The following is an 8,381-nucleotide window of genomic DNA, read 5'->3' as shown; positions in this document are numbered from 1 at the left end:
AAATACTTGTTTAGGACAAGCCCCTTTCCCTCTAGGCAGCTGGATGGGAGTCATCATTACTTCATGGCGCAACAGAGAACAGAGATATTAACTCTAAACCTTCGACTTCAAAAGCCTTGGTCCAGGGTGGTGCGACAGTGGCTGAGTGGCAGAGTTCTCACCTGCCATGCCAGAGGCCTGGGTTTGATTCCCAGTGCCTACCTGTGCAAAAAAAAAAAAAGCCTTGGTCCAGAAGTAAGAGAGAAAAGTTTGGCCTTATTTTTTTTGCTTCTAAGAGAGAAAAGTTTTTACAAAATATGTGGTAAGGTAGTTCCCACTCCCGCCTCCTCCCCATTCAATCCTCTCTCTTCTATCTCCATATTACTATACAAAGATTGTAAGAATTGCGATGGGAGAGGAGAAGGTAGGAAAACAAGGTCAGATGCTAGCAGGACTTTGAGAGGTCTCCTACTGAGTCCCCTATTCATTAGTTCCTGGGAGTAGGCAGAGCCCCTGGAGAAATACCGGAGCTGAAAAGACCATTTGAATACTGAATAGGATCCGTAAAAAAATTCCGCATACAGACGCACCACACGTGGAATCTAGAAAGAGAGAATTCTAAAAGCCAAAGCCAGCAATGAGAGCCTGCAAAAGAACAAAATCACATTGGCCCCATTCCAGAGAAATAAAAATGGAATCAGGCAACTTTAGAATATTATCATTAAAGTGCTAAGGGAAAATAACTTTCAATCTGGAGTTCTATACCCTACGAACAACCACCTAAGGATAAACATGAAATACAGATATCTTAAAACTATAAAAACTTAGAAAAGTTATTACCTGTAGACTGTGTTGAAATAATTGTTCAAGTATGACCTTCAGCAAAAAAAAAATCCCCAGGAAACTGTGGTACAATAAAGAAATAAGTGCCAACTGTAGATAATAACTACAATAATTTCTAAAATAAGATTATTAGCAACTTTTCACTTCTTTAAAATACAAATCAGAATTAAACTACGAGACAATAACAACTGGGGCTGGACAGGATTTGAAATGAGCTTAAAATGTTGTAAGATCTGATGATGATTAAATTTAGATTTCATTAGAAAAGATTGAGCACGTGCTTTCCAAGTGCCCTTTTTAATAATGCAAGCTTGATTATGTTACACTTTTGATTAAATAATTAAATTGAACCTCACTTCCAGTCACACTTTTGGCACAACAGGAAAAACATTCCAAGTCCCTCCCCTCCTGTCACTCTAGTTCTCTGCCCTAGCATTTCATCCACTCCGATTTGTGCTCCAGGAATGCCTCATGTGGCTAATTCCTGGAACACTCCCTACAAGTTTATGTCTCCATGCTTTGTTTCATGCCGTTCCTTTGCTTGCAATGCCCATCTTCTCTTTCTTTCTTTGGCCATGCCTATTCATCTTTTTTTTTTTTTTTTTTTTTTTTACTTTTACAAAAGGAATTTATTAGGTTACAAATTTACAGTTCTTAGGCAGTGAAAAAGTCCACGTTAAGGCATTAACAGGATAACACCTGGGCTTTGAAGAAAGGTTTCTGGCATCTGGGATACATCTGCCAGCTAAGAAGGCATGTGGTTGGCATCTGCTAGCTCTTTCTCCCAGTTCCTTTGCTCTCAGCTTTTGATTCCAGTGGCTTTCTCTTTGTATCCTATGGGTCTTCTGTTAGCCTCTTCTAGGCAAAAACCGAATTTCATTTCTTAGCTTCTCTTAGCTCTTTCACTTTCTGTAGGTTCTTGCTCAACATCTACCGGGGCATTTCTGCTGAGCTCTCTCAAAAATGTTCTTCTGTTAAGGGACTCCAGTAAAAGACCCACCTTGAATGGGTGGGGTCTGTCTCCATGGAAGCCAACAAAATGTCCTACCCAACACTAGGTCTGCCCCCACAAGAATGGACTAGAAGAACATGGCTTTTCGGGGTGTATATAACAGATTGAAATGAACACAGATGTCTAGTCCAGTTTTGTACCCAAAGCTCAAACATCAATATGGGCAGATGGTCACACAGCTTCTGCTTAAACACATCCAGAGAGGAGAGCTCTTTTGGAAATAACCATTTTGTTACTGATGGCCCATCTCATTATCGTCTATCATAAGCTGAATATGCCATCGTTTTGAGATCCTTTGTTTTAAAAAAGGAACTGATATGATAAATGGAAATGTATATTTGGAGAAAAAAATGTTAAATTCAAAGTCTGAGAACCAACATTTCCCTTACCTTCTATGTGGCCTAGTTTTGATTGCTACATTTTAAAGGTAGCAAAAATGAATTGCAAAGAAATAGGAAATAGGTCATTAGAGGACTGAGAAGAGACAAACCTCTTAAAATGTATGAGAGTTTGAGGGGTAAACTGCACAGCAGGCTGAACAACTATTCTGCATTTCTATAGAGGATTAGGTGCTATTAGGAAGACCTCTGTGGATTTAAGAAGCAAAATACTTTATTATTCTTATGAGTTTCATAGCCTTAAAGACTTAAAGTTTGTAAATAATTCATCCTGAGTAATTTAAATCACGTGTTAAAAACAGAGCACCATATGATTACATAACATTAACAGGATTTTAGGTCCACTAAATGAATTAAAATTCTCCTAATCACTTGATGTAATTGGTATGGGCCAAAGTATATAAGAGACTATTGTTCTTTCCATTTGGGGTCCAGCAAGGATTTTAATCTTGTTGCCTGGGGCAACATCTAGACCTCCAACTGCTCTTCCTGGTGTGGCACATCAGCTTCTCCTTCAGTCAGGAAAGGCCGACAGGTCAGGACACCTCTGTCAGTGAAGTAGTCACATGGCTGGTATCTGCTGGTCCCTGGCTCCTGGGCTCTGTTGCTTTCAGCCTCTATCCCTGTGGGGGTTCCTCATTTCACTTCTCCAGGGCTGGCTTTCATCTCTTGGCTTCTCTTGGCTCTCTCCAGGTTCTGGTTTGCTTAACATATCATGGCAACATCTGCTGGGCTTCAAGCATCTCCAGCTTGGAGATGTCTGCCTCTGTCTCAGTTCTGCTGTGAAGTTTCCGCTTATTCGTCTTTTAATTAATTAATTCAGTAAATATTGAATGCTGTTTAAGAACCAGGAACTCTGTGTGTATGTGAGTGCAATGGGGAAGGGCACAAGAGGCAAGAAAAAGTTAAGACTGATCTGCTCCCTGCCCTCCAGCGGCTTTCAAGAATGAGTCAGCTTGGTTTGGTTTATAATTTCTTTTAGAAGCTTCTTCTTATTCTACTCTCTGACAGCAGGAATGCCCATCTTTGTGCTCATATATCTAAATTCTCTGCTCTCTGCCTTTTCCTAATAAACCTCCAGTCTACTTCATGTCGGGGATCACATGCCTGCCTCATCTCTACAACCTTTGGCTTAGGAGGTGTCAGTGGTTAAACTGGCCAGCAATGCAAGAAAGAGTTGCTTCCGAACCAAATCTTATTAGGTGCTTCTTTCTAAGGACAAACAAGCCCACTCATCTCTTTCTTTTTCCCCCAGAGAATAGCTCCACTTGCCATTTTTTGGAGAAAACATTCACTTTTCTCAGGGTGCAGTGTCTTATCTCTTCTCTTGTAAGAATTGATGCTCTAAGCCACTTGAAGAATTTCCTCGTCATCTATTTGGTGACTCCACTTGACATCCTAAAAGAATCCTCCAGATGGAAAGAGATACACTGATATATCCCTATAGAAAGGTATAGACAGCATTCCTGAAAAGAGGCGGGTGATTTAAAATGCTTACATAAAGATGAATTTTCTGATGAAAAATAAAAATGGAGCCACTCCCCATGCATCCACAAATCTTCAATATACTCTCATCACTCCATGACATGAGGGTGCGTCTGTCCGATTGAACGGTCTATGATAGTAGACAGGTTCTAATCTATGCCACTAATCACAGGCGGCCACTTAACCACTTAAAATATAGCTAGCAAGAGTGAGGAAGTAAATTTTAGCATATGCTTAATTTAGATTTAAATTTAAACAGCCTCGTGTGGATATGGGACAGCACAGACCAAGAAGATGGGAGTGGATTTCTTGTGGAAACAGGTTCGTGTAAAACAAAAGAGAAATTGCTCCTGTTTGTGGGGAAGCTTAGAGACAGAGAGAAACTTGTAGAAACTTGTAGAAGTAAGTCCCAAGAACTTGAAAGAATCACGAGGATTTGGGGGAGAAAGCTTTAGAATTTGGATCTGAGCCAAATTTAACTGGATCTCTGAGCTGATGTCTCAGTTGATGTGTAGGCCACATTTCAGTGAGAAATTGTCATTCTCCGCGTAGTCTGGGTTCTTTTGTCATATTTGCAGGACGGTATTGCAACTCCACTTTCCCTGGACGAAGTTCAGATGGCAGTGGTCCATTTGCACTCCTCCTTAAATGACAGAGGAACTCCATTTTGAGTCTATTGGGGAAACTTTCACTGCTTCTTCATTGGAGGTTAAAGATAAATTTCCCTAGCTTCAGTATGACAGTAACCCAGTCCCATTTGAGCTAATGAAAAGTCTCTACTTCACTGATGAAAGTGTTTTGAAAGTGAATTATTTGATTACCTCTAAACATTTCTTAGCTTGGCATGAGAGAAGCTCATCCAGCCAGGGAAGTGGGGAGAGAAGCACATAATGGAATGGTAAGTGAGAGAAAGAGAGCAAAGAAAGGTCCGTTTTAGGAGAATGATACAAATGTGGTCTGTAAAAGAATTTGGGAAAGATCTGAAGTGACCATTTAATGAAGATGTGGGTCAACATTTACCTAATTCTGAATCCTAAGAAATGCAGCATCAACTCCTCATTATTTTAACAAATTACTGAGAGCTGGCCCCTAATAGGGTGCAAGTTTTTATGACCTTGGACTTCATCCCTTTATATTTGACAGAGATGTTGACTGAACACTGATGCCAGCAACCCTGTAATATCACAGGGTGTTAAAGCGAGTCCTATCAGTGGGAGAAGGGACATGAGTCACCGTGGAGGTACTTTTACAGCCTGCCTGGAGAAGCTCTTGTCCTGAGGACACTCTGCTCACTCAGCCCCAATGTGGGGTACAGGTGGGGAAAAAAGCCATCTCCCCATTCTCACCATTTCCTGGATAATCGATTTTCTGTATTTGTAGCATGCTCTACCAGTTAGGAGACTGATTGCTCAAGAGTTCCACTGGAGGTTCTACCACAGAGATGTAAATTGAGAAGTATGTACGTGACTAGATCTCTTCACCCTTCCAGATTTTCAACTCGGGCTTCGTCTAGTCCATGCCCCCTGCCCTAGGCCAGCCCCCTAGCTGTAATGACATCTTCTATACTATGTGGAAAGTATTTGTTTGTAAGTTTGTTGATCTCAAAACGGTGTCACTTCCTAGGAGCAGGTATGTGACATTTCATCTTTCTCTGTATGTCAAGGATGCATTTGGTCCCCAAAACAAATTTGCTGGAGCAAGCTCAATATAATGCAATGCCCAGGACAGTGTTTCACACAGAGAAGCTTCTATTCCATACATTGTCCTCTAAATATCTTCACTGACTAGGTTGGAGTCATTATTTTGATAATTTATATACACTTGAAGGATGTAACTGTACAGGTAGGAAAATGTTGTTGGAATAGCGGACAATAGAATCCATTAAGTTTGGGGGAAAGGGAGAATTGTTTGTGGCAGGAAAAATACCCTGATCAAGAAGATTTGGATGGAAAGTGAGGCTCTATAATATGAATTAGCAGCATGAAAGAGTAACATATGTACCTAAATTGTTCTGTGTTTGATGAGTAAACATGAAATTTGGTGGAGTAACAGAAGAGAAAGTTGGAGAGCAGGAGAAAGAGAAGTGGGGAGTGGTAAAGCATTACTGTATGTCCAAAAGGCTTTTAAAAATGTTTGTCTAGTATTAAACTAAAAATATTTCACTATTATGTGAACTGCTGTACATTTCCCCAAGAGTTTTATAAATTCCGTCTTATCTGTCACATTTACGGAGGCTTCGTGAGAGTCGGGGTTATTTTATTTGTACTTTATCTTTACATAAGAATTTCATACTATAATGTTGATTGAAAGTTAAATTATTGTATGTAATTGTATGTAATAATCTATATAGGTTGTAATAACCTATATAGGTGTTTATGTATGTATATTTGTGTATGCACAAAACAAGCATGCAAACCAAATTCATCTGTGAATAACTCTGAGGAATGGGGCAGGAGTAGGGTAAGGGGAGAACTCTTACTTTTTATATTCCGTATTGCTTGAAAATTCTCGATAGCATGTTTCCCTTTTTTTTCCCCATAGGCAGGCACCGGAAATCGAACACGGGTCTCCAGCATGGCAGGCGAGGACTGCCACGGAGCCACCGGGGCCCACCCGCATGCTTTCCTTTTATTTGTTTGACCAAGCAAACAAATAAATGAAATAATCCCTTTCCTGCTAACCTCACAGGACTACTGGGAGGGCCCTTGGGATAATTTCTGTGAAGGCTGTTTTTAAACTGTAAATGCTTTGTAAATTAGCGTGCTTTTACTCATTTCCTTATCATTAAAATGAGGGCATTGGACTAGATGACCTCTTAATCTCTTGCTAGGTGCCGATTCTCTGTGGTCTGCTGCAGCTCCCTGGTTTTCAATGATCGAGTTCTCAGCGTCTCATCCTCTCCCTCGTGGGCTTCTGCAGTGCTTTCTCAGCCGCCCACCTGCTCCATCGTCTTGGGCTTCCCGAGTAACCTGGGTCTATTTAGTTTTTGTGCAAGGAAGGCTGCTCCCTAGCACTAAATATTACCGGATGGCTTTCCTGTTTCTTGACCCCGTGGGGCTGCTGTAAAGATTGACTAGATGTCTGCAAGCGTCATTCATGATTAGGCTTATCTGAGAACTTGCCAGGCCTGTTCATTCTTGGAGAAAGCTACTTACCCAGAAGATCACAGGCTGTGATTTTTGGTCACTTCAAGTCTCTCATTTCTCTTTATATTTCACTTTGGATTCTGATGAGGTTTGAAAATTCCTTCCTTCCTCCCTCCCTCCCTCCCTCCCTCCCTCCCTTCCTTCCTTCCTTCCTTCCTTCCTTCCTTCCTTCCTTCCTTCTCCCCTTTACCATTAAATCCTTTTCTTTCTAGATATATATATATCCACTTGTTTCTCATCTGTTGAGTCTTAATCAAATGGCTTCCTGTGTTGTCTAAATCTTTATTTAATTTCATTTGTTCTACATTTTTAAAGACTTTTATGATGACACTGTGAGTTTTAATTTACATGGAATAAAATGCATGCATCTTATGTATTAAGCTTGATGAGTTTTGACAAATGTATACACCTGTGTTTATTAATGACCAATACAGATAATATTCTGATCAAGATAGAAATGCTCCCATCACCTCAGAGAACTCCATCTTGTCCCTTCCCAGTGAGTCACTACATCAAGGCAACAACTGTTCTGACCTCCATCATGGCAGATATGCTTTGCATGGTTTTGAACTTTATAACAGTGGTATAATATAATCTCTGCTCTTTTAGGTCTTTCACTCAACGTAATGTACCTTTTTTTTTCCAACTCTGAAATTATTTATTGAGTGCTGATTTGTTGCAGAAAAATCTAAACCATGACAATGTATAATATGAGATTCTAATATTTCAACAGAATGTTTTAGTGATTCATCCACATTTTTTTACCTATATTAATCATGCATTCTTTTATGTTGCTGAATAGTATTCTATTATTTGAATACAGCAAAGATCTTTAGAAAATACTATCATCCTTTTGTTGATGGACACTTGGGCTACTTCCAGTTTCTTACTAAAGCTTCTGTGACTATATTTGTCCAAGTCTGTTGGTGGACACGTGTTTTCATTTCACACCTAAGACAGGGATTTGGGACTCATGGGACCCGTGTATGTTTACGTTTATTAGAAACTGCCAAACCGTTTCCCAGCACATTCGACCCATTTACACTGAGGGTCCCGAGTGCTCCATATCTTCACACTGCGACCTTCAGACTTTTAATATATTAAGTCTTAATTCAAAAAGTAAGAAATTGATTTCATATGCTGTAATCGATCACAGAGGCAGGTCAAAAAGTGCCCAGAGATGACACCCCAGCCCTTTTTGAGAAGATCATTCGTAAGGGAGGAAACCACTATGTGGGCTTCAGTTTCCTCATCTCTGAAATAAGGGGGCTGGAGTGGATGGTTTCTAAGGTCCTTTCTAACTCAAACACTGGATTTGGAGGGAGGCATCATCAGCAACTTAAGTTCTTATTGGGGCCTCAAGAATCCTCCATTTTCCTACTAATAAATACAAACCAGGTATAAATTGTACATTTAATGAATGCAAAGGACTTACCACTGTGATTGGCATGTAGTAAGAGCTTAATAAATATCATATTTTTTATTCTGGGTTTTTTGTTTGTTTTTTTTATAAATACC

The sequence above is a fragment of the Tamandua tetradactyla genome, chromosome 11, assembly GCF_023851605.1.
Source record: "Tamandua tetradactyla isolate mTamTet1 chromosome 11, mTamTet1.pri, whole genome shotgun sequence".
Taxonomy (NCBI): Eukaryota; Metazoa; Chordata; class Mammalia; order Pilosa; family Myrmecophagidae; genus Tamandua; species Tamandua tetradactyla.
The sequence above is the reverse complement of the archived record's forward strand: the minus strand, read 5'-3'. Positions refer to the sequence as shown.